The sequence below is a fragment of the Salvelinus fontinalis genome, chromosome 9 (assembly GCF_029448725.1).
Source record: "Salvelinus fontinalis isolate EN_2023a chromosome 9, ASM2944872v1, whole genome shotgun sequence".
NCBI classification, from domain to species: Eukaryota; Metazoa; Chordata; class Actinopteri; order Salmoniformes; family Salmonidae; genus Salvelinus; species Salvelinus fontinalis.
In genome coordinates, this window is record NC_074673.1 from 40,179,989 (window position 1) to 40,207,701 (window position 27,713).

Below are 27,713 nucleotides of genomic sequence, written 5' to 3' on the forward strand. Positions count from 1 at the left end.
ACCCAAGAAGGAGAGGAAGACACAGTACACATTCATCAAGTGCAGGAAAAACATTTGCAACACACACACACACAGTAAAGCTCTGTCCCTCATGTGGTGTGTAGACGAGCCTTTTATCATTTCCATAAAATACTGTATGTAAAATTTGTCCTTCCAATTTGTTCAGTTCAAAGCAATTAACATCAATAGTGATGAAAACCTTGTTTCATTTATATTTGTTCAAGATAAACATGATTTATTACACCCATGTCTTGATTATAGTTGATTTTTGTTGAGAAAAATCACATTTGTGATTTAGCAGAGGTAAATGGCAAATATTAACTATATATGCTGTCTATATTTCTTGTAATTGATATAATTCAACAACTAATTACTAAGTATTAGGTATTTTTATGTAAATTTTTATGGCTGTGTTGTTTTAAAAACCCAATACTGTTGTGGGTCCATCAGACCCACAACCATTGGGCGAATAACAAAAACATGAACAGCACACAAGGGTTAAGGATTTGTAAGTAAGCATTTATTTGTAAGTAGGCAAGGTCTACACCCGTTGTATTCGGCGCATGTGACATATAAAATGTTGATTTGATTTGAGATAGTACAGAGCCATGCATTTGTATGTATTTTTTTTGTAAGTACATACAGCTAGCTAGCTCTAATTGCAATGTTGGATAGATAGCTAAACTGTTCCATTTACGAAAATAGTGACAATTATCTCACAGTATTTTAACTTATCCAATCTACACCCACCGCCACTGACTGTGCAGCATGCATGTATGCAAAAACAGATGTCCTCTAGCTAGCTGTCTAACATTAGCTAGCCCATCTGTTGCCCACAACTACCTAGCTGAGTTCCAGTTGTTGTCTTGTTATCTTTCAGCTATCTTGTTTGAACACCGAATGACCAGTCAGTTTGGTTGAGCCAGTGGGTGGTAGTTAGCTAGCAAGATATCCCTGCCTTAGCCATTGCATTGGTTATCCTGCCAGGCTGGGTTGCAACCGTATGCATGGATTAATGCAGGTGTCAGTCATGTAAGGTTATAAAGCAAAGACAACCCTCGTTTTCAATTAATAAACAGGATTGGTAGTTACATCAACACACAAATATTTCCTTACCCAATGCCGATAATGGTTCCATAGCCTGCCATATGTTGCTTAGCTGAGGCTACGAGGTTATCAGAAGGTGTAATAGCTAGCTACCATTGTTAGATTGTTTTAACTACTCCTTTAGAAATGGTAGTCTGTCAGGTACTCAGCGGGAAGATCTGATTTCACTATTATTAAAACAAGACCCAGATGGCAAATATAAAGATCCAGTCTAAAAAACTAGAGGCCCCTCACACTTCAATGTTGTGATGCAAAAATACTAGCCAAATGCAGAGCACTCAGAATTTAAAGGGTTTTACCATGCATTGTTCATCCTGATCAGACAGGTTTTTTACATGGACAATACATTTGCAACGCTCGCCGTGTAAGGAAGAGTGGACCAAAGCGCAGCGTGGAAAGTGTTCATGGTCTTTATTGTCAATTATCACTCAAACAAAAATAACGAATACAAAAACAAAAAGTTCCGTCAGGCACAGATTCTAAACGGAAAACAACACCCCACAAAACCCAAACGGAAAATGACAACTTTTATATGATCCCCAATCAGAGACAACGAAAGACAGCTGCCTCTGATTGGGAACCACACTAGGCAAAAACAACAAAGAAATAGACAACATAGAATTCCCACCCCAAATCACACCCTGACCTAACCAAATAGAGAAATATAACGGCTCTCTAAGGTCAGGGCGTGACAACATTGGAGATAATATATGACAACTACTAGAAATAATAAAACATCATGAAACATCTAAGAAGCCAGGCCTGGTATTTATAGCGGATTTTTAAATGGCATTGATAAAGTAAGACTGGATTTCATTTATAAATGCCTGGATTTTTTCAATTGAGGTAATTCTCTTATAAAATTGGTAAAAAGTATGCATAGCAACCCCATGTGTAAAATAGTAAATAAACTCTACTCTACGTAAATAAACTCTACTTCTCAGAGAGTTTTGAATTGTCAAGAGGAGTTAAACAAGGGTTTCCGCTGTCACCATATCTATTCGTTATAGCCATCGAAATACTAGCCATTGAAATCAGATCCAATAACAACATTAGATGATTAGAAATCCAAGGCTTAAAAACAAAGGTGTCCATGTATGCCGATGACTCAAGTTTTATATTAAGTCCACAAGCTAGATCCCTGCAATGTCTCTTGAAGATCTAGATAACTTTTCTGTACTCTCTGGACTAAAACCTAATAATGATAAGTGTACAATATTACGTATTGGATCTTTAAAAAATACATTTTTCACATTACCCTGCAGTTTTCCTATAAAATGGGCTGATGGTGAAGGAGACATACTTGGTATTCATATCACAAAAGCTATAAATAAGCTCTCCACAATGAATTTCAATAGAAAACTTGTAAAAATAGACAATATCCTGCAACCATGGAGAGGTAAATAATTGTCTATTTATGGAAAAAAATTGCCTTGATTAACTCCTTGGTCATATCTCAGTTTACTCACTTACTTAGTGCGCTGCCTACTCCTGATGATACATTTTTCAAATCATATGAGCAAAGATTATTAAACCAGACAAAATAAAGCATGCCTATCTATATAATGAATATGAATTGGGTGGGTTGAGATTATTAAATATGAAAGCCCTAAACCTCTCTCTAAAGCCTTCACTTATTCAAACGTTTTACTTGAACCCTAAATGGTTCTCAAGTAGATTACTAAGAAAAGCTCATCCATTGTTTAAAAATAGCCTTTTTACCTTTGTGCAGATTGCCATGTCTCATATTCGATTAATTACATTTTTTCAAAGTACCTCTCTTTTTCAAACAAGCATTGCAGAACTGGCTACAATTTCAATTTCATCCCCCTGAAAAGATAGAACAAATATAACAACAAATAATATGGCTGAACTCAGGTGTAGTCAAAATATGTAGTCAAAGTATACCAGTTTCATTTGAGGACCAGGATGTTGACAATTGTGCCATACAGATTGCAAAATAGTTGGGATAAAATCAAAGTTTATCAAAGTTTATTTGTCACGTGCGCCGAATACAACAGGTGTAGTAGACCTTTTGCACCAACAGTGCAAAAAAGGTATTAGGTGAACAATAGGTAAGTAAAGAACTAAAAACAACAGTAAAAGACAGTGAAAAATAACAGAACTCCCTAAGTTCTATCAACATATCAATTGTGCAACCAGGGCTGGTAAAACCCTGGATCATTGTTATTCTAACTTCCGCGACGCATATAAGGCCCTCCCCCGCCCTCCTTTCGGAAAAGCTGACCACGACTCCATTTTGTTGCTTCCAGCCTATAGACAGAAACTAAAACAGGAAGCTCCCGTGCTCAGGTCTGTTCAATGCTGGTCCAACCAATCTGATTCCACGCTTCAAGATTGCTTCGATCACGTGGACTGGTATATGTTCCGCATTGCGTCAAACAACAACATTGACGAATACGCTGAGTCGGTGAGCGAGTTTATTAGCAAATGCATCGGTGATGTTGTACCCACAGCGTTTATTAAAACATTCCCCAACCAGAAACCGTGGATTGATGGCAGCATTCGCGGCACACATTGCAAATAGTCCAAGTAGCCATTTGATTACCTGTTCAGGACTCTTATGGCTTGGGGGTAAAAACTGTTGAGAAGCCTTTTTGTCCTAGACTTAGCACTCCGGTACCACTTGCCATGCAGTAGAGAGAACAGGGTAGTGCGTATGGCCCAGTACATCACTGGGGCCAAGCTTTCTGCCATCCTGGACCTCTACACCAGGCCGTGTCAGAGGACATCTCTGAAACTCACTTAGATAATACCTTTGATGATACAGTGGTAGCAATACATGGTTATAACATCTACAGAAAATACAGAAATGCCAATATTGTAGGTGTTGCCATTTATGTTCAGAACCACATTCCTGTAAAGCTTAGAAACAATCTCATGTTAAATAATGTTGAAGTAATATGGCTTCAGGTTCATCTGCCTCACCTAAAGCCCATTCTTGTGGGAAGCTGCTATAGACCACCAAGTGCTAAAAGTCAATATCTGGATAACGTGTGAAATGCTTGATAATGTATGCGATATCAACAGAGAGATATATTTCCTGGTTGATATAAATATTGACTGCCTTTCAGTCAATATTTGGCTGCCCACTAAAGAAGAAGCATCAAACTGTAACTAGTGTTTGCAACCTGGTTCAGATTATCAGTCAACCTACCTTTTTTTTACTTAAAAACAACACAGGAATTAAATAATCAACATTTCTTGATCAAAGCTCAACTAATGCTGCAGAAATTTGATTTAAAGCTGTATCGAAATCCATCGGATATAGTGATCACAATATCGTAGCCATATCTAGGAAAACCAAAGTTTCAAAGGCTGGGCCTAATATAATGTATAAGATGTTTCTCAAGAGGTTTTGTAGTTATTCCTATGTTGCTGATGTAAATAATATTTTTTTGGTATGAAAATGCGTATTCCAGTTACTAATAAGCATCCACCCATTAAGAAAATGACTGTAAAAATGGTTAAATCCTCATGGATTGTTTAGGAATATACATTATTTTATGGTTGATATGGATGAGGTAAAAGGAATGTCAAATAAGTCTAGCTGCACAACCGATTGGCAAATGTACTGCAAATTGAGAAATCATGTGACAAAACTAAATAAAAAGAAGAAGAAACTATACTATGAAACAAAGATAAATGATATAAGGAATTATAGTTACATGTGTTGGAGCACCTTAAATGAACACTTTAAATTACATTTTGGGCAAAAAGACAAACTCATCTCTAATAATTAAGTGAATCAGATGGCTCATTCATCACAAACCCCACTGATATTGCCAATTACTAGAAAAATTGTTTTCATTGGCAAGATTAGCAAACTTAGGCAGCAACAAACGCTGACACTACACATCCAAGTATAACTGATCAAATTATGAGACAAGCATTGTAATTTTGAATTCCGTAAAGTGAGTGTGGAAGAGGTGAAAAATTTATTGTTGTCTATCAACAATGACTAGCCACCAGGGTCTGACAACTTGGATGGACAACTACTGAGGATAATAGCGAACGATATTGCCACTCCTATTTGCCATATCTAAAATCTAAGCTGACTAGAAAGTATGTGCCCTCATGCCTGGAGGGAAGCAAATGTCATTCCGTTACCCAAGAATAGTAAATCCCCCTTTACTGGCTCAAATAGCCGACCAATCAGCTTGTTACCAACTCTTCGTAAACTTTTGGAAAAAATTGTGTTTGACCAGATACAATGCTATTTTACTGTAAACAAATTGACAACAGACTTTCAGCACGCTTATAGGGAAGGGCATTCAACAAGCACAGCACTTACACAAATAACTGATGATTGGCTGAGAGAAATTGATGATAAAAAAGATTGTGGGAGCTGTTTTGTTAGACTTCAGTACGGCTTTTGACATTATCGATCATAGTCTGCTGATGGAAAAACGTATGTGTTATGGCTTTACACCCCCTGCTATATTGTGGATATAGAGTTAACAGTCTAACAGAACACATAGCGTGTTCTTTAATGGAAGCATGTCCAACATAATCCAGGTAGAATTAGGAATTCCCCAGGGCAGCTGTCTAGGCCCCTTACTTTTCTCAATCTTTACTAATGACATGCAACTGGCCTTGAGTAAAGCCAGTGTGTCTATGTATCCGGATGACTCAACACTACACATAAGCTACTACAGCAAGTGAAATCACTGCAACACTTATGAAAGAGCTGCAGTTAGTTTCAGAAGGGGTGGCAAGGAATACATTTCAAAAACGAAATGCATTGTATTTGGGACAAATCATTCACTAAACCCTAAACCTCATCTAAATCTTGTAATGAATAATGTGGAAATTGAGCAAGTTGAGGTGACTAAACTGCTTGGAGTAACCCTGGATTGTAAACTGTCATGGTCAAAACATGTTGATACAAAAGTAGCTAAGTTGGGGAGAAGTCTGTCCATAATAAAGCATTGCTCTGACTTTTTAACAACACTATCAACAAGGCAGGCCCTACAGGCTCTAGTTTAGTCGCACCTAGATTACTGTTCAGTCGTGTGGTCAGGTGCCACAAAGAGGGACCTTGAAAAATTACAATTGGCTTAGAACATGGCAGCACGGCTGGCCCTTAAATGTACATGGAGAACTAACATTAATAATATGCTTAATATACATGTAAATCTCTCATGGCTCAAAGTGGAGGAGAGATTGACTTGTTTTTGTATGTGTTGACATGCTGAATGATCCGAGGTGTCTGTTTAAACTGCTAGCACACAGCTCGGACAACCATGCATAGCCCCCAAATGCCAGGTCTCTTCACAACGACACTGGACCAATTATAGAAACAAATCCTATTTTATTTTATTTGTCACATGCGCTAAATACAGCATGTGTAGACCTTACTGTGAAATGCTTACTTACAAGAATGCAGTTCAAGAAATAGAGTTAAGTAAATATTTACTAAATAAACTAAAGTTAAACAAAACAAAAATCTAAAAGTAACACAAGAAAATTACATGACAATAATGAGGCTATATGCAGGGGGTACCGCTACTGAGTAAATGTGCAGGGTACAGGTTAGCCAAGGTAATTTGTAAAGTGAATGCATAGATAATAATCAGCGAGTAGCATCAGTGTAAAAACAAAAGGGTGGGGAGAGTCAATGTAAATAGTCCGGGTGGCCATTTGACTAATTGTTCCGCAGTATTATGGCTTCGGGGTAGAATCTATTAAGGAAACTTTTGGTCCTAGACTTGCCGCTCCAGTATTGGTTGCCGTGCGGTAGCAGAGAGAACAGTCTATGATTTGGGTGACTCGAGTCTTTGACAATTTTTTATGTGCCAGCTCATGGGTATACTGGTTGCGGCTGGCTGCAACACAGACTGGGATTGAACCCAGGTCTGTAGTGACGCCTCTAGTACTGCGATGCAGTGCCTTAGACCGCTGCGCCACTCAGGAGGCCCACAACCTCCACTTTTACAAGCCTGATATATGGTAATGGCTAGAAGGGATAACATTTTTGTCAAATTAAAGTCAAAAGTTATATATATTTTTGCGTTTTAGCTAATCCTAACCCTTTTCCTAACCTTAACCTAATTTTCCTATCCTGTTACGTTAATTCTCCTAACCTGCTGCGTTCAATACAACTGGGAACTCGGAAATCTCTAACTTCTGACTTCAATGCGTTCAAATCAAGTGGGAACTCTGAAGAAAACGAGCTCTGACTGAGAAAAATCGATTTGAACGGTCATCCAACTCGAAATTCCAACTCGGGAATTGAGGCCGACTCTCCGACCTAAAGATCACTGACGTCATGATTTGACCTCATATTTTTCCCGAGTTCCCAGTTGTTTTGAACTGCATTAGGGTTAGCTAAAATGAAATTTTAAAAATCAAATTTTTATGTTATTTGAGAAAAGCTGGACTCCTTCAAGCAATGGCCAGAGATACCAGACCAGTGAGTCACATCAGAGAGGAAGAAGGAAAGGAGTTTTTGTATGGAGGTCAATGAGTACAGTTACATGCACACAATAATGCGATTATTGTGAATAGTCATATTAATATAATAGTTTGATTTCCAAGATGGCGCAGCAGTAAGACGTATTTGTTTTTGTCCCATGTAAATATTCAGTCTTTTTGTTTTTGTTGTATACATTTCATTATATTTCAATCTATTTTTTCCATTTTCAAATTAAATACACCTTCCTGCAACCCGCCTCACCCAATGTGGTACGGATCTGCTATTTTTTAGACCTTATAACTGGAACATCCATCAGAAGCTAGCCATCAGAGGCTATCCAGCAAACTACCTACTAGCTATTTAATCATTGTTAGCCACTACTAGCAGTCTTTACCTTTAGCACGGACACCAGTCGCTTTAGCCCAGATAGCCCGTATAATACCTGCCAGTCTGCACAGCGTGATATCAGCCCTGAGCATGTCGGACTGCTTTTTTTCCCACTGCCGCAAGCTCTGGACCCTTACACCGGATCTTCACAGCTAGCTAGCTGCTACCGAGTGGCTATTGTTGGCTAACACCCTTGTCCAGAAGCATGCACCAGTTAGCCTCAAGCTAGCCTTGAGCTAGGCCCATCTCCCGGCTAGCAAACGAAGTACACCAACTACAATACCTCTCTTGCCAATTTGGCCTGTACCCTTTGTCGACACTGCTGATCTGCTGACATAATTCGGCTGATGTGCTCTTAACCGGCCTCTGCGTCGTGGATGTGGTGAAGATCCATCTGCTAGCCCCAGCCCGCAAGCTTCCTGAACACTGTCTCCCACTCGCCTAGCGTAGTAATCGACTACCGAACGGCTCCCTGTTTCATCTATTGCTGCTCATTGGACCCTATTATCACTCAGCTACACAGCTGATGCCTGCTGGACTGTTCATTAACACGGTACTTCATTTTGTTTATCTGTCGACCCCAGCCTCGAACTCAGGCCCTGTGTGTAGCTAACTGACCCCCTCTGCCCATTTATTGCAATTTACTCATTGTTGTTGTCTTAGTTGTTTACCCGTTGTTGTCTCACCCGTTGTTGTCTTAGCTCTTTCAATCAACACCTATGATTGCTTTATGCCTCTCTCTAATGTCAATATGCCTTGTATACTGTTGATTAGGGCAGCTATCATTGTTTTATTTTACTGCAGAGCCCCTAGTCCTGCTCAACACCCCCCATACATACGGAAACCGCACCTAGCTTAACTAGCGCCTCCAGAGATGCAACCTCTCTCATCGTCACTCAATGCCTAGGTTTACCCCCACTGTAGTCGCACCCTACCATACCCTTGTCTGTACAAATCAAATCAAACGTATTTATATAGCCCTTCTTACATCAGCTGATATCTCAAAGTGCTGTACAGAAACCCAGCCTTAAACCCCAAACAGCAAGCAATGCAGGTGTAGAAGCATGGTGGCTAGGAAAAAGTCCCTAGAAAGGCCAAAACCTAGGAAGAAACCTAGAGAGGAACCAGGCTATGAGGGGTGGCCAGTCCTCTTCTGGCTGTGCCGGGTGGAGATTATAACAGAACATGGCCAAGATGTTCAAATATTCATAAATGACCAGCATGGTCTAATAATAATAATCACAGTAGTTGTCGAGGGTGCAAAAGGTCAGCATCTCAGGAGTAAATGTAAGTTGGCTTTTCATAGCCGATCATTGAGAGTATCTCTACCGCTCCTGCTGTCTCTAGAGAGTTGAAAACAGCAGGTCTGGGACAGGTAGTACATCCGGTGAACAGGTCAGGGTTCCATAGCCGCATGCAGAACAGTTGTAACTGGAGCAGCAGCACGGCCAGGTGGACTGGGGACAGCAAGGAGTCATCATGCCAGGTAGTCCTGAGGCATGGTCCTAGGGCTCAGGTCCCCCAAGAGAGAGAAAGAAAGAAAGAGAGAATTAGAGAGAGCATACTTAAATTCACACAGGACACTGGAGAAATACTCCAGATATAACAGACTGACCCTAGCGCCCCGACACATAAACTACTGCAGCATAAATACTGGAGGCTGAGACAGGAAGGGTCAGGAGACATTGTGGCCCCATCCGATTGTAGACCCGGACAGGGCCAAACAGGCAGGATATAACCCCACCCACTTTGCAAAGCACAGCCCCCACACCACTAGAAAGATATCTTCAACCACAAACTTACCATCCTGGGACAAGGCCGAGTATAGACCACAAAGATCTCCGCCATGGCACAACTCCGCCAACCCAGACAGGAAGACCACGTCAGTGACTCAACCCACTCAAGTGACGAACCCCCCCTAGGGATGGCATGCGAGAGCACCAGTAAGCCAGTGACTCGGCCCCTGTAATAGGGTTAGAGGCAGAGAATCCCAGTGGAGAGAGGGGAACCGGCCAGGCAGAGACAGCAAGGGTGGTTCATTGCTCCAGTGCCCTTCCGTTCACCTTCACACTCCTGGGCCAGACTACAATCAATCATAGGACCTACTGAAGAGATGAGTCTTCAATAAAGACTTAAATGTTGAGACCGAGTCTGCGTCTCTCACATGGGTAGGCAGACCATTCCATAAAAATGGAGCTCTACAGGAGAAAGCCCTGCCTCCAGCTGTTTGCTTAGAAATTCTAGGGACAATTAGGAGGCCTTTGTCCCGTGACCGTAGCATACGTGTAGGTATGTATGGCAGGACCAAATCGGAAAGATAGGTAGGAGCAAGCTCATGTAATGCGTTGTAGGTTAGCAGAAAAACCTTGATATCAGCCCTAGCCTTAACAGGAAGCCAGTGTAGGGAGGCTAGCACTAGAGTAATATGATCACATTTTTGGGGGGTTCTAGACAGGATTCTAGCAGCTGTATTTAGCACTAACTGAAGTTTATTTATTGCTTTATCCGGGTAGCCGGAAAGTAGAGCATTGCAGTAGTTTAACCTAGAAGAAACAAAAGCATGGATTAATTTTTCTGCATCAATTTTGGACAGAAAATTTCTGATCTTTGCAATGTTACGCAGATGGAAAAAAGCTGTCCTTGAAACAATCTTTATATTTCAAAAGTCTTGATACGTCAAAAGAGAGATAAGGGTCCAGAGTAACGCCGAGGTCCTTCACAGTTTTAATTGAGGCGACTGTCCAACCATCAAGATGAATTGTCAGATTCAACAGAAGATCTCTTTGTTTCTTGCGACCTAGAACAATCATCTCTGTTTTGTCCGAGTTTAAAAGTAGAACGTTTGCAGCCATCCACTTCCTTATGTCTGAAACACAGGCTTCCAGCGAGGGAAATTTGGGGTTTCACCATGTTTCATTGAAAAGTACAGCTGTGTGTCATCTGCATAGCAGTGAAAGTTAACATTATGTTTTCGAATGACATCCCCAAGAGGTAAAATATATAGTGAAAACAATAATGGTCCTAAAACGGAACCTTGAGGAAGACCAAAATTTACAGTACACTGTACACTATGCACTATGCCACTATGCCCTGTCTATCCTACCACACCCAGAAATCTGCACCAGTTCTTATAGCCTTTAGCCGTACCCTATCCTCATCCTCTTCTTCCTCTGGTGATCTAGAGGTTATCCCAGGCCCTGTGTGTCCCCAGGTGCTCTCATTTGCTGACTTCTGCAACCATAAAAGCCTTGGGTTCATGATTGTTAACATCAGAAGCCTCATCCCTAAGTTTGCTTTATTCACTGCTTTAGCACACTCCGCCAACCCTGATGTCCTAGCCGTGTCTGAATCCTGGCTTAGGAAGGCCAAAAAATTCTGAAATTTCCATACCCAATTACAACATTTTCCGTCAAGACAGAACTGCTAAAGGGGGTGGAATTGCAATCTACTGTAGAGTTAGCCTGCAGAGTTCTGCCATACTATCCAGGTCTATGCCCAAACAAATCGAGCTTCTGCTCTTAAAGATCCATTTCTCCAGAAATAAGTCCCTCATTGTTGCCGCTTGTTATAGACCCACTCAGCTCCCAGCTGTGCCCAGGACACTATATGTGAATTGATTTCCCCCATCTATCGCCAGAGTTCGTACTGCTAGGTGACCTGAAATGGGATATTCTTAACACCGTGGCTGTGCTACAATCTAAGCTAGATGCCCACAATCTCACACAAATTATCATGGAACCTAACAGGTACAACCCCAAATCTGTAAACATGTGCACCCTCATAGATATCATCCTGACCAACTTGCCCTCTAAATACACCTCTGCTGTCTTCAACCAGGATCTCAGCGATCACTGCCTCATTGCCTGCGTCCGTTATGGGTCCGCGGTCAAACGACCACCCCTCATCACTGTCAAATCCTCCCTAAAACACTTCTGCGAGCAGGCCTTTCTAATCGACCTGGCCCGGGTATCCTGGAAGGGTATTGACCTCATCCCGTCAGTAGAGGATGCCTGGTTGTTCTTTACAAAGTGCTTTCCTCACCATCTTAAATAAGTATGCCCCTTTCAAAAAATGTTGAACTAAGAACAGATATAGCCCTTGGTACACTCCAGACTTGACTGCCCTTGACCAGCAATAAAGCAAAGGCTAGCTTTTTCAAACAGAAATTTGCATCCTTCAGCACTAATTGCAAAAAGTTTTGGGACACTGTAAAGTCCATGGAGAATAAGACTACCTCCTCCCAGCTGCACACTGCACTGAGACTAGGAAAAACTGTCACCACTGATAAATCCACGATAATCGAGAACTTCAATAAGCATTTCTCTATGGCTGGCCATGCTTTCCACGTGGCAACCCCTACCCCGGCCAACAGCTCTGCACCCCTCATAGCAACTGGCCCAAATCTAGACAGCTGAGTTCTGAAAGAGCTGCAAAATCTGGACCCCTACAAATCAGCTGGGCTAGACAATCTGGACTCTCTCTTCCTAAAATTATCCGCTGCGATTGTTGCAACTGTTACAGACCTATCTCTATCCTGCCCCGCCTTTCTAAAATCTTCGAAAGCAAAGTGAACAAAAAGATCACCGACCATTTCGAATCCCTCCGTACCTTTTCCGCTATGCAATCTGGTTTCCGAGCTGGTCGCGGTTGCACGTCAGCCATGCTCAAGGTCCTAAACGATATTATAACCACTATTGGTAAAAGACAGTACTGTGCAGCCGACTTCATCGACCTGGCCAAGGCTTTCGACTCTGTCAATCACCGTATTCTTATCGGCAGACTCAACAGCCTTGGTTTCTCTAATGACTGCCTCGCCTGGTTCACTAACTACTTGTGTGTCAAATCGGAGGGCCTGTTGTCCGGACTTCTGGCAGTTTCTATGGGGTTAAATTCTTGGGCTGACTCTTTTCTCTGTATATATCAATGATGTCACTCTTGCTGGAGGTGATTCTTTTATGCACCTCTACACAGACGACACCATTCTGTATACATCTGGACCTTCTTTGGACACTGTGTTAACAAACCTCCAAATGAGCTTCAACGCCATATGTTACGTTCCCCAGTTTCTGTGTTCTGTTTTGTATTTGAGTGTGTGTTTCAGGAGATGGCTTCCTGAAGTACTCCCCAACCAGCTGATTGGTCAACCCCAGGCTAATTGGTGATTGGAGCTGACCCCGCCCCCTCGTCAAGAAGCAGCTGACTCTAATCACCATTGCCACCTGAAGATAAAAGCCAGTGTTCTGCCCAAGAGAGTGAAGATTGAGAGAGGAGAGAGAAGAGAGATGAGATTTGGAGTAGAGATTTGGAGATTGAGAGAGAAAAATTAGATTGTGATATAGTGTTGGTTGTGTATCAGAAAGTGTGGTATGTACTGTTGTTGTTGGTAGCAGTTTTTCTATGTCCTGTGTTTGTGAGTGTTTGTGAAATCATTAATAATTACTCTGTTTCATTTGTTCCCAGGGGGGAAGGAGAAGGCACTTTGGGAGTGCTTAGGCAAGAGGCCCGCGGGCATACATATACCCGTAGTATATTTACTGTCTAGGCACACTAGGTAAGACCTGGGCGGACCACCCCCTGTATTTTGGTTAGGGCACCAGGCGGTGTTAAGTTAGGTAAGTTCAGTGGGTAGGCAGGTTAGATAGGAGAGGGGGAACTTTGATATTTACTTTCTTTGCTTTGGTTCCGTCCAGCCCCTTTTCCCCATATTACCGTGTAAGAAAATAAATTCTAGTAAACGGTAAATTCTGCTTTTGTGTCATCCTTACTCGCACCTACAGTCCATACCTCTTGCACTTCAGAGAGTTGAGTTGTAGCAGGGAGTTGCGTTCCCTCTTCTCAGAGGCGTGCGTAACACCATACAACACTCCTTCCGTGGCCTCCAGCTGCTCTTAAATGCTAGTAAAACGAAATGCATGCTCTTCAACCGATCGCTGCCAGCACCCGCCCGCCCGACTAGCATCACTACTCTGGATGGTTCTGACTTAGAATATGTGGACAACTATAAATACCTAGGTGTCTGGCTAGACTGCAAACTATCCTTCCAGACTCACATTAAGCATCTCCAATCCAAAGTTAAATCTAGAATCGGCTTCCTATTTCGCAACAAAGCATCCTTCACTCATGCTGCCAAACTTACCCTCGTAAAACTGACTATCCTACCGATCCTTGACTTCGGCGATGTCATTTACAAAATAGCCTCCAACACTCTACTCAGCGAATTGGATGCAGTCTATCACAATGCCATCCGTTTTGTCACCAAAGCCCCATATACTACCCACCACTGTGACATGTATGCTCTCGTTGGCTGGTCCTCGCTACATATTCGTCGCCAAACCCACTGGCACCAGGTCATCATTAAGTCTTTGCTAGGTATAGCTCCGCCTTATCTCAGCTCACTGGTCACCATAGCAAAACCCATCCGTAGCACAGGCTCTAGCAGGTATATTTCACTGGTCATCCCCAAAGCCAACACCTCATTTGGCCGCCTTTCCTTCCAGTTCTCTGCTGCCAATGACTGGAACAAATTGCAAAAATCACTGAAGTTGGAGACTTATATCTCCCTCATTAACTTTAAGCGTCAGCTGTCAGAGCAGCTTACTGATCGCTGCAGCCGTACACAGCCCATCTGTAAATAGCTCATCCAACCAACTTCCTACCTCATCCCCATATTTGTTTTTGTTTTTCTGCTCTTTTGCACACTAGTATTTGTACTTGCACATCCTCATCTGCACATATATCACTCCAGTGTAAATTGCTAAATTGTAATTAATTTGCCACTATTGGCCTATTTATTGCCTTACCTCCATACTTCATTTGCACACACTGTTTACAGATTTTTCTATTGCGTTATTGACTGTACGTTTGTTTATCCCATGTGTAACTCTGTGTCATTGTTTTTATCGCACTGCTTTTCTTTATCTTGGCCAGGTCGCAGTTGTAAATGAGAACTTGTTCTCAACTGGCCTACCTGGTTAAATAAAGGTGAAATTAAAAATTAAAAAATAAAATCCGTACATGCTTTGCAAGAAGAACAGTTTTCCTAATAATTCTGTTTACATTGACACATCTGAAATCAGGCTACCTGATGGCACTCAGGAAATTGTCAATAAATGTTCTATATCAGCAACCATATTATTTTTGGGAAGTATATTTGATTTGAGTTCGGACATGTAAAGTTTGTACGTGAAAACTATAAGACGCATACGTTCAGTTGTTCCGAACTCACTTCATATGCACAAAAGAAGGAGGCTTGCGTTACCAGTGCTGGCACATGCACAGACCAAATACACAGCTGGAACGCTGATTAAGGTGTTTACATGTCCTAATCGTTTGAAAGGTTTCAAGGAAAACCAGGTGTTTTAAACGGCATATGCTTACTTAGATTTTGACCTTACGCTGATTAAGATAAGCAGAGTAAGGTGTTTACATGACTATTGCATAATCTGCCTACTGCCATAATCAGTTTAATATAGAATTATTCCTGTGCATGTAAACTACTCAGTGAGAGAGTGTTGAATTTGGTCAACTACAAAGTATTGTTACGGAGTCTAGTTGATAGGTAATCGACTAGTTGGACTGTTCCCCAGACTCCAGGCGTAGGGATTTGTACAATGCTTAACAAGGCTATTGAACTTAACATTGGTGTCTGTCTTTATTCCTTAATCCAACTTATCATACAGAAACATGGTATCAGAAGTGGCTCGGAAAACACACGTTTGTTATTTTTGTAGCTAAGTACAGTATAGGCGCAGTTACGTTCCATATGCGAACACAAGCCGTTTCCTACTCACAACACTGATCAAGTCGTTGTTAGCTGGCTAGCTAGCATCACTACCTACCTCCATGACTGAAGGCAAAGAAATCTCCTATTCCATTGCTATGGCAGCGAACATTCCGCCACCAAATCACATGGTTCTCACAGGGGACTGGAATACTAATTGGGACAACTTCAGGGATGAATTCGAGGACTATGCGCTGGCGACCGGTCTACATGAGAAACCCAACGAGGTACAAGCGGCAACTCTGAGGAGTTTAATGGGCAGCGAATGCAGGCATATCTACCGGCACAATCTTACCCTCACGGCACGACAACAGTGTGATGCAAAGGCTATATTGGATGCATTGGAGAATTACTTCAAACCCGCCCGAAACGTAATTTACGAGCGGTTCGTTTTCGGAAGCTGCAAACAGGAAGAGGGTGAGTCAGTACACAACTTTGTAACCCGTTTGAGAGAGAAATCCGCCACTTGTGAATACGGCGGATTGAAAGATGAACTGATTCGTGAAAAAATAGTACTGGGAATTGCAAATGAGAATACGCGCCGGCGTCTACTGAGAGAGAGAGGCTTAACATTAGTAACTGCCATCAAAATGTGCCGCACTGCTGAAGTCACTGAAACCCCACGCTCCGACGTTGATACTGTTCACGCTGTTGCTAGGCAGACATTCAGACAAAACCAATCGAGGCAGAGTAATTCACCACGAACGGTGAACACAGAGAGCCCCGTAGCATGTAAATACTGTGGGAATACACACACACGTGGCAAAGAGCACTGCCCGGCCTATGGAAAACCATGCAGAGCTTGTGGAACTAATAATCACTTTGCAAAAGTGTGTCTCAAAAGCAAAAGAAGGGTGAGTGAGGGCAAGATTCACTGTGTTGATGATGTTACTCAATGTTCAGAGCTGAACAGGGAAAGTGACATTTACATGCATGAATCCATTGGGGCTGTACACTCAAGAGGGAAGAAATGGTTTGTGACACTACGATTACACAACAAGCAACAACAATGTCAACTGGATTCGGGTGCTACATGCAACGTAATAAGCTACAAAGACAAAATCAATCTGGCACCTGACACACATCTATTTCCCAGCGATACTAGACTAAAGCTGTACTCAGGAGAACTAATAAGCTCTATGGGCACCTTTGAGACCGAATGTGTTATTCGGGGACGCAAACACAAGCTGGAGTTCGAGATTGTGAAAACCAGTCAAAATCCTCTCCTCTCAGGCTCTACATGCGAACGCCTGGGACTGATGCAGTTCACTGTACCAAATGACCTGCACATTGTGGATCATGTCCAGCATGGACCCCTGTCCAAAGAACAACTACTCAGCAGATATGACGATGTATTCACCATGCCCGTTGAATCAGTGCCTGGGGAGGTACACTTTGAAGTGGATGAGAGCATTACTCCAGTCCAGTGTGCTCCTCGCAATGTGCCCATTGCAATGAAAGTGGCTGTGAAGGCCCAGCTGGACAAGTATGAGGCCGATGGCCACATGACATCTGTGACTGAACCAACTGACTGGATCAGCAATATGGTCATAGTGAAAAAAACAGAGAAGCTGAGGGTCTGCATCGACCCAAAGCATCTGAACCAAGCACTGAAACGATCCCACTACATCATGCCGACACTAGAGGATGTCCTCTATAAGCTTCCCAAGGCCAGGATTTTCACCTTGGTGGATGCCCGAGATGCATTCCTTCAATGCAAGCTGGACGAAGAAAGCAGCTTCATGACTACCTTCTGGACCCCCTGGGGTCGGAAACGCTGGCTCAAGCTCCCGTTTGGTGTCTCAGTGGCGCCTGAGGTATACCAACGCAAGCAGCACGAGTTACTGGCTGGGCTCAAGGGCATTGAACCCATCGCCGATGATATCCTGATCGTAGGCTGTGGTGAAACAGACGAAGAAGCAGAACGCGACCACGATGTGAAGCTCCTGGCACTGATGGAGCGCTGCCGATCAGTTAAGCTTCGTCTTGGCCTGAAGAAGCTGCAGTTCAAGGTGAAAGACGTCCACTTCCATGGCCACATTCTCTCGGCAAAAGGCCTGAAGCCGGACCCAGACAAGGTCCAAGCGATCCTCGACATGCCAAACCCGTCTGATGCAAAAGGAGTACAGCGTCTCATCGGCTTTGCAAACTATCTTGCAAAGTTCATGCCACACCTATCAGCAGTCTGTGAGCCTCTGCGCCGGTTGCTGGACAAAGACACACCATGGCACTGGCTACCCAAGCACGAGGCCTCAGTGCAGGAGATGAAATCTCTGGCTTCATCCATGCCAGTGTTGCGCTACTACGACATCACGAAGCCTGTCACAATCCAGAGCGACGCTAGCCAAAGGGGACTTGGATGCTGCCTTATGCAGGAAGGCCAGCCCGTTGCGTTTGCCTCGAGAGCGCTCACCCCCACCGAACAAAACTATGCACAAATTGAGAAAGAGTGCCTCAGCATCGTCTTCTCCTGCCAGCGATTCCATCACTACTTATATGGTCGAGAGCTGGTCACCGCTGAAACTGACCATAAACCACTCATTGCCATATTCAGTAAACCTCTCCTCAACGCGCCCAAGAGGCTTCAAAGTATGCTCCTGACTCTGCAAAACTACAGCCTGAAGGTCATTTACAAGCCAGGACCTGAGATGTACATCAGCGACACACTGAGCAGGGCAACAGCACAATGTACAGGTAGAGGCACTGCCTATCAGCGGCAGGCCATCTGTTTGCTACAGCAGGAACAACAAGATGTTCAACAGATCAATCAGGCAGACTACTTAAACGTGACAGATCACCGCCTAGCCCAGATCAGGCAACATACTGACAAGGACGAACACCTACAGTCACTGAAGTCCATGGCTCTCGCAGGTTGGCCATATCTGAAAGAGGAGACACCTTTCACAGTGAGAGAATACTGGACCTTTCGAGATGAGATCAGTGTGTTGTTTAGAGGTCAGAAGGTCATTATTCCCAAATCACTACGTCCAGAGATGCTTACCCGCATACACTCCAGTCACGTTGGAGGTGACGCATGCTACCGTCAGGCTCGTGAAACATTATACTGGCCAAACATGCAAGCAGAAATTAAAGACTTTGTCAGCAACTGTACCACATGCAACGAGTACGCTCATGAACAGCAAAAGGAAACCATGATGTCACACGAACTGCCCACAAGGGCCTGGCAAATCATCAGCATGGACTTATTCAGCCACAGACAAAAGGACTATCTTCTCCTCGTTGATCATTACTCTGACTTTTGGGAAATTGAACTGCTCTCTGACTTGTCTGCAGAGACGGTCATAAAGCGCTACAAGGCGCAGTTTGCAAGGCAAGGTCAGCCTGACAAGGTAATCACGGACAATGGCCCACAATTCACTGCACAGTTCAAGCGTTTCGCCTCAGAATGGGAGTTTGACCACGTGACCTCCTCTCCAAGACACCCAAAAGCAAATGGCAAGGCAGAATCAGCTGTCAAGATTGCAAAAAACCTTTTAAGCAGGGCCTTGCGCGACAGCAACGACCCATGGAAAGCGATCTTACAGTGGAGGAACACACCCACCGAAAACATGGACAGCAGCCCAGCACAACGACTCCTGTCCGGACGTCTAAAGACTACTATCCCCGTAGCTAACAAGCTACTTGAGCCCTGCGTCATGGTTGGCGTTACGGACAAACTGCGTCACAGAAAGCAGCTCGCTAAGTGCTTCTACGACCGGACTGCTCGAGGCCTACCAGAGCTGGAGGTGGGTGAAACTATAAGGATGAAACCGCTGCCGGGAGACCACACAGGACTTTGGAGGCTGGGCACATGCCTACAGAGAGTTGCACCACGTTCTTACCTGGTGGATGTTGGTGGCTCCCTCTATCGTCGCAATCGGGTGGATCTGCGCGTAGCAGAGCAGACGAACCAGAACATGCCATACACTCACCTAGATGAGCTGGATCACAGTCCAGGCCTAAGGGTAAGGGGTGCAGAATTGAGACATGAGCCAACTGAAGGTGAAGCTTCTACCCCACCAAACTCTCCAGCTTGTGGCCCTAATCCTACCCCTGTCAGAGCCAATACTTACTCACGGGTGGGTCGGCTGTGCAAGCCACCGGACAGGCTTACTCTGTAAGCAAGAGACTTAACTTGTTGTCTGTTAATTTAAAAAACAAATTAAAAAAATTAAAAAAAGGAAGATGACAGCTGAAGTAAAAAGAAAATGTCATGCTTTTCAATTGTTATGACTTGACTGTTAAGAACTCAATGTTATGCCGTTATGTTTGCACTTTCTATTGAAAAGGATGATGTTACGGAGTCTAGTTGATAGGTAATCGACTAGTTGGACTGTTCCCCAGACTCCAGGCGTAGGGATTTGTACAATGCTTAACAAGGCTATTGAACTTAACATTGGTGTCTGTCTTTATTCCTTAATCCAATTTATCATACAGAAACAAGTATGGCTTATTTGCAACATTTGAGTGAATATAAGTTTTGTAATGCTTAAGTTGTTAAGAGTGTACTGATATAATTAGGACGTGACATCCAGGCAAAATTGAGAAAAAATACTTTATATCAGAGTTGTCTCGAGATGGCTATGCATATTCATGACATCAAGCTAGTAGCATAGCATCGCTCTCCATGGAATACAGGCGGTTGATGTCAACAAATTTAATCAAATATTTTTTAAAGTATTACAAAGAAAGGATAGGCGGGAGCTAGACAGCTTGTTGACCGCTTTGTTGTCAACAACTCCAATTGTTAGGGCGGAGAGACATGTATCTTGTCAGTATATCCATAATCTTTGGTCACAGCTAGCTGTGTAGTCACGTCAAGAGGGGAGGTGTGTGTCTCTTTGTTAACATCTGGTGCACAATCTCTAATATTAAGGAAGTTTCAAGGTTCTACTCGCCTGAGTTAGAATACCTCATGATAACTTGTAGACCATACTATTTACCAAGAGAGTTTTCATCTAGTTTTTCGTAGCTGTTTATTTACCACCACAAGCCGATGATGGCACTTAGACTGCACTCAACAAGCTGTTTAGGGCCATAAGAAAACAAGAAAATGCACATCCAGAGGCAGCACTCCTGGTGGCTAGTGATTTTAATGCAGGAAAACTGAAATCCATCTTACCTCATTTCTACCAGCATGTCATCTGTGCAACTAGAGGTGGAAAAAATAGATCACCTTTACTCCACCCACAGAAACGCATACAAAGCTTTCCCTCGCCCTAAACTCTCTAACCATAACTCTATTCTCCTAATTTCTGTTTACAAGCAAAACTAAAACAGAAAGTGCCAATACGCCAAGCAACAGAGCTGTTTTGTTAGCACTGACTGGAATAGGTTCTGGGATTTGTATATGTATTGCTTATGGATCCCCATTAGCTTCTGCCAAGGCAGCATGTGCTCTTCCTGGGTTCCAGAAACATTAAGGCAGTTATACAATTGTAAAAACATTACAATACATTCACAACAGATTTCACAACACATTATGTGTGTGCCCTCAGGTCACTAATCCACTACCACATATCTACAACACAAAATCCATGTGTACGTGTGTGTATAGTGCGTATGCTATCTTGTGTGTGTATGCATGTGTCTGTGCCTGTGTTTGTGTCTCTTCACATTTCCCGCTGTTCCATGAGGTGCATTTTTTAAATCTAATTTCAATGCTTGCATGAGTTACTTAATGTGGAATAGAGTTCCATGTAGTCATGGCTCTATGTAGTACTGTGAGCCTCCCATAGTGCATTCAACATGTCAATACCTCTCACCAATACAAGTAGTGATGAAGTCAATCTCTCCTCCACTTTGAGCCAGGAGAGATTGACATGCATATTATTAATGTTAGCTCTCTGTGTACATCCAAGCGCCAGCCATCCCTAAGTCCCTCTTTGTGGCACCTGACCACATGACTGAACAGTAGTCAAGGTGGGACAAAACTAAGGCCTGTAGGACCTGCCTTGTTGATAGTGCTGTTAGGAAGGCAGAGCGGCACTTTATTATGGACAGACTTCACCCCATCTTTGCTACTGTTGTATTGATGCATTTTGACCATGACAGTTTACAATCCAGGGTTACTCCAAGCAGTTTATTCACCTGAACTTGCTCAATTTCCACATTATTCATTACAAGATGTATTTGAGGTTTAGGGTTTCGTGAATGATTTGTCCCAAATACATTGCTTTTAGTTTTTGAAATATTTAGGACTAACTTATTCCTTGCCACCCATTCTGAAACTAACTTCAGCTCTTTGTTAAGTGTTGCAGCAATTTCACTCGCTGTAGTAGCTGATGTGTATAGTGTTGAGTCATTCGCATACAAAGACACACTGGTTTTACTCAAAGCCAGTGGCATTGTCGTTAGTAAAGATTGAAAAAAGTAAGGGGCCTAGACAGCTGCCCTGGGGAATTCCTGATTCTACCTGGATTATGTTGGAGAGGTTTCCATTAAATAACACCCTCTGTGTGCTGTTAGACAGGTCTCTTTATCCTGTTAGTTTCTAAATAAAGAGTAAAAACTCACAGATAATTATTAAAGCTCAAACCAAGTTTATTCACCCAAAGGGTCAGACAGCTGAACAGACAAAGCCATATTCACACAAGCACTAGTATTTAACCCTTCCTCATATATTGAGTCTCCTCCTTACACCTCTGAACAGCCAATACACCGCTGTGGCTAGACAGATCTTTAGTGATATCTGTTCTTCCTCACTTCATCTGACCTGACCTCAGCCCAAAATTCCTCACTCCTCCCCATAGGATCCCTGATGTCTAACAATAACATATTCTGACAGAATGTAAATGTTCTACAATCCCCTCTCTCCCTCAGTGACATGAATAAGGATACTTAATATCTGCAAGTTTAGAAATTAGAATCTGTTCAACATGATATAAACTTGGAAATGACTTATAAATGAACAAACAATGATAATAAAACATTAATAAATAATAAAACAAGATTAACATTCAGAAAAAAATATATTTGATAACATGACCAGTCCCACTTTCTCTTCATCTGACTCTATGCTTTCAGGATATTTTTCTGCTGGGTTCCACAAAAATAAATGACCTAAAAAAAACTCATGCTTTCCTCCAGTCTTCCTCTTTCAGAACACAGGCTCCAAAAGGGAGAAGCCACCTTCTGACACTTTCCGTGTATCGTCACTCGGTCCCAATCTTCTGGGAGATATGTCAAGTGTCGGAAGAGTATCCAATCTAACAAAACCCTGAGTCACATGTTTCTTCATCACACTCTGCAGGAGATATGATGCTATTATTACAGCGAACTTCCCTTCAGGTGATGTGGCCTCATGTATACAGGGATCTGTGGCTATTCTTTCAAGTGTTATACCTTTTTTGACAAACCCATCACTGAAATTTGACAACAGTGTCTGAAATGACAACACTATCTCTGCTACTCTCAATATGATCTGGGTATGTTTAACGTTTAGTTTAACTTCATAGTAGTCTCTATATTCTGCACAGTTAGCTGTCCTCCCTCTCCTACGAACTATCTCCTGTGACAATATACATAGAGGAGTGGGTATCATTCCCCAGAGACTATCACCCATTCCTTAATTTATGAGCCGCACAGATGTCCACCCCAGTCACATTCCATTCCGCTGTCCCAATTCCCTACAAAATTATTGCCTTGGTTTTGGGACTCCACAACACATAAATCATTCCATCAAACCCATAACACATTATTCACTACTATAGTTTTAAACATACTGTACTAAAACATTCTCAAATCAATTAGTCAATTTCCACCCATCCCTCCTCTGGAACAATGATCACCTTTATGTTCCACGAAACCTAAAAACACATTTTTAGACTTGAAAAGTAAAGAGAAGAAAATACATGTTTAGTAATTTCACACCACCCTTGATGTGACTAAGACTGGAGAAAGAACCGTCCATCCGTTCTGTTCTATGCCCATGGGATGCTAGTCTTCATGCCTGTCTCCTTTAACCTCATCCTCGGGTGTTAACACAAGACACAGACTATGAGCCTTGTATCTAATTAATTGTACTGCATCATCCAGCAATCCATATGTATTGATATGCTTTAACATTAGGATTATGATGACATGGTAACACAAAGCCCCTTCGTGGTTTACCCAAGCTATCATATAGTGGGCTCTAATAACCTCCTTCTCGGAGGACACTAAAAGATAAGGTTTCTAGGGAGAAAAACCCTCCCTAGACCCAGTAAATTCGAGCAGCGCACCCTCCCCTCACTTTGAACTCTCCTCACAGCTGGGTGTAGCGCTCTCTCTTATCTCCTTTCCGAATCATAATTAAAACATTTGATCAATTATCCAACCTAAATTTAGAATGACAGTCCTTAGTGCTTTACGTTGAGTCTATCACTCGAATTCAAGCCCCTCAACCTCGCACACATCATCACTGTTAGTATGTACATTTACAAACGGGACCACATATTACCGGAATTAACTTTTCTCATTACAACCCACATTTGTTGCTGTTTCACTGTCGCGAGTGGCATGGTAATGACAGATTGGTATCTCAATGCATTCTTAGTCTAAATTGCTATAAATTTCACAGTGTGCAGACCTCCACAATCAACCTGATACCTCTACTAAACAATTACAGTCACGGTTGACCACCACCCCTTTCTCCCGGCACTCATCTTCTGGGTATCTTCATTGGTTCTTCTTCAGATAGCGTTACAGTTCATCTTCCCAAAGGCACATATGTAACTCATGCCTGTCACAGTTGATGGACCATAATAATGTCCCGATTTCAATATCTGAGGAAATTAATCTGTTTTTTTCCAAGTACACAAGTCTTCCACCTGAGCCTTCACCACCGTTCTGTACTGTCCATTCTGTCTGGTCCGTTTTCCCACCAGTACACCAGAAGTATGAAAGGAGTTTGAATGTGATCTCAATCCATGCTCACTCCACATGCGTGGTCTCAGGACTCATGCCGCACCCCTGCCTCTCTTTTACAAGTTGATGGCTTGGACTCAGGTCACAGATAGTCATAGTCATAGTGAACGCCTTTGTCGCTATTCTTCAGCTGGTTAGGGGGGTTTTGAGATTTACACACTGTTCTCGGTCAAATGATCCATTCCATGCATCAAAACACCATCTGTGGTCACCTTCGCCATAACTCGAGAGGACAGAGCAAAACAACAGTTTAAGACATTTTTGATTCTGGAAATACAGACCATCTATTATTGTATGACAAATTATTACATTCACAATTTTATTAATATCAAAATCTCTAAGACAAATGTCAAAGAGCACAATAACACACTGTTGAAAACATTTTAGGCTTATACTCCCTTATCATGCTGGCGACCTCACCGTAGAGTTACCAGGTCAGGGAGTTAAGCGCTAACCCTTAGGGAGAAATCCAGACAATACAGATTTTTATCGAAACTAAGACAAAACAAGAACAAAACAACAGCAAAAAACATATCAGAATCCATTTGGAGTAACTGGCAATCATTATTAACATATATTTATCCTTTTATATGCAGACTGAACAAAAACATTTGCATATTTAACAAAGGGCCAGGGCCCCAGGGAAATGGTAATTTCCCCTTTGAACACATGACTCACATCGTGATTCAAAAACAAATAACAACACTGCCTGTTCACTAAAAAATTACTTAATTAGAATTACAAATCAAATTAGATACAAATTACAAATCAAATTAGAATTACAACTCTTGATAACTCCATCAGGAAATAATTGTATCCCATAATGTAATGATAAAGTAGACTAGAGACAGCTGTCCCTCATTTATATTATACTTAAATCTCCCCTAATGTCTTGATCATTTCTAGCGAGGTTGATCAGGCCTCACCAAGACAATAGTCTCGGGAAACATTTCAAAGAGAGATAATGACACCCCATCCTCTCCTGGAAGAGAAAGTGTACATTTCATTAGCATTCACTATGCTACATCTTAATCCACTGTCCTTCATGTTCATGAACAAACATTTTAAAAGTTTACTTTAGGTTTGGTAACCCAAGCTCTAATTTCTCGTGACACCTCCTGCCTTTCGTCCATTCAATAAATCTATTTAATCATAAAATTACATAAAATGTCTCAAGATTTATTTATTTTTTTACCTGTCACCAGATGGTGGCAGAGAACATCCAAGAGACATTTAAACAAGGTTTTCTGAGTTTGCAAGGAGTGTTTGGCCTGATAATTTTGTTACCTTTTTTAGACTCCATTGTCTTTCATTCTCGCAAGGATTATCCAACCCCAAAATTGGCTCCACTTCCTCCCATGTAAAATGATCCGGGTCTTGTTACTGGTCCCACGGTTAAAGACAGGTAGTAATCGTATCGCTTTTGATGCTGCCCCTAGTACATTGCTAAATGTAACACTTCTCCCTGTCGTAAATTTAGCATGTTTCTCATCATAAGGAATCAGCGATATTTGATCCCAGGCATCTATTAGAAAGTTGTGTGAGACTTAGCCTCCCACATCTAAAACAGAGATCTATCAACCTACGCTTTGATGTTTTTTCGCTACGTTTCCCGCCCTGTTTCTTTGTCTTACCTTGGTCATTGAAACCACTGTTATGACTTTTTCTGTGGCTGTATTAACCCCTTGAACGACGGCGAAGTGATTGGAGTTAGATTCCACTCTCAAAGCATCCTGCTCTATTTCATCCATATTAGAGCCGATTTGGTAGAATGCTCGTGCGCCTCTTTCAGCGCCTCTATGGCTTTATTAAACTTGTCTTCCTCCTCTTCTTCCTCCCGCTTTACAGTTAGAATCGGGGCTGACGGTCGTCGTTTCAATAGTTATTATTCTGAAGCATCTCCCGACGGTGTCCAGAGTATTTAGATTTCCTCTCTCCCGACTCTAATGCACACCTTCTATTAACTATTTTCAAAGGTTGTGATACCCACTTCCCCAAAGAGTAGTTAAGGTATTTGTGCCTATTATTGGTCACGCCACTTGATACCTTGTATTAGATCCAATACTAAAGCGTCTGCAAATGTATTACTGGAGAATACAGGTGACCTAATGTCTTATTCCAGTGTTACGCCTCAAATATCACTTTTGTTGACAACACACATTACCAAAATGATTCACTGTTGTCTTCCTATTTACACATAACCTGTCACGGTTCCCTGCACCAATAGGGCATTAATCGACCTCTCTCCTTATTGCTACTGCTAATACACTTGAATCGTGCTCAAACAACGTTTGAATATCTTTTTTATTTTCTAACCATAGATGAGGCTCTCCTCCAGAACGTATAGGCAACCTTTTATCACTATCCACAGACACTCTACTGCCTCACTGCCACCGTGGCAGATCTCGCAAGGGAATACCCCCACTAGGGACCTATCCTATACGGAGCGTACTCTACACTGTAATGTCACACATGGATCTTGGGACCTATCCTTATTGAACTTACCCTACACCATATATGTGACCCGATTCAGGAAACTATGCGTATGTCGCAAGCAGGGGCGAAAATCTGAGATCAACCTTGGAGGGGACAATTACATAAAATTTTCTCAAGAGCAATTCCTGAGGGGGACACCAAAAGTAGTGCTGTAACACATAGCATAAGTTGTTAAATGTATATTGAGGAACCATAATTCCTACAACTGGATAATTGATAGGTACAGTAGTTAACTGAAGGGTTTTCCCAACTTGTTCAAATGTTTAAATCATTATAATTCTACTACTAATAATAGTTATAGCAGTGCTCCTTACCAGTCCAGTATGTATGCAGGTATTCGTACTTACAACCAGCAATATCAAGAAAGGTCAGTAGGTGACAATGGTGCTGTACACTGTATGGGTGTAGTTTTCATAAATACAATGAACATGGTGTGATCACATCTAAAAGAATCTCCATTGAGAACCATCACAAAGTTGGTCTCCGTATTGAATTGACCTTTTAATTTGACTTTTTCTGATACATTTATATAGTCATTAAATATGTGCAATTTTCATCAGGCAATGCCTTGCGTCCTCCTGCTGTTTACCCCACGCG

The 27,713-nt window shown here is 42.2% G+C and overlaps 1 long non-coding RNA gene across 1 annotated transcript; it reads right to left on the reverse strand.

Annotated features, from left to right (window-relative positions):
• Positions 1–22,235: 22,235 nt before the first annotated feature.
• LOC129862569 (uncharacterized) lies at positions 22,236–27,013 on the reverse strand. Its single transcript, XR_008760788.1, has 2 exons — positions 25,908–27,013; positions 22,236–25,076 (listed from the first exon to the last, which is right to left on the reverse strand). It is a non-coding gene; the product is annotated as an uncharacterized LOC129862569 (long non-coding RNA).
• Between the last annotated feature and the right edge of the window lie 700 nt (positions 27,014–27,713).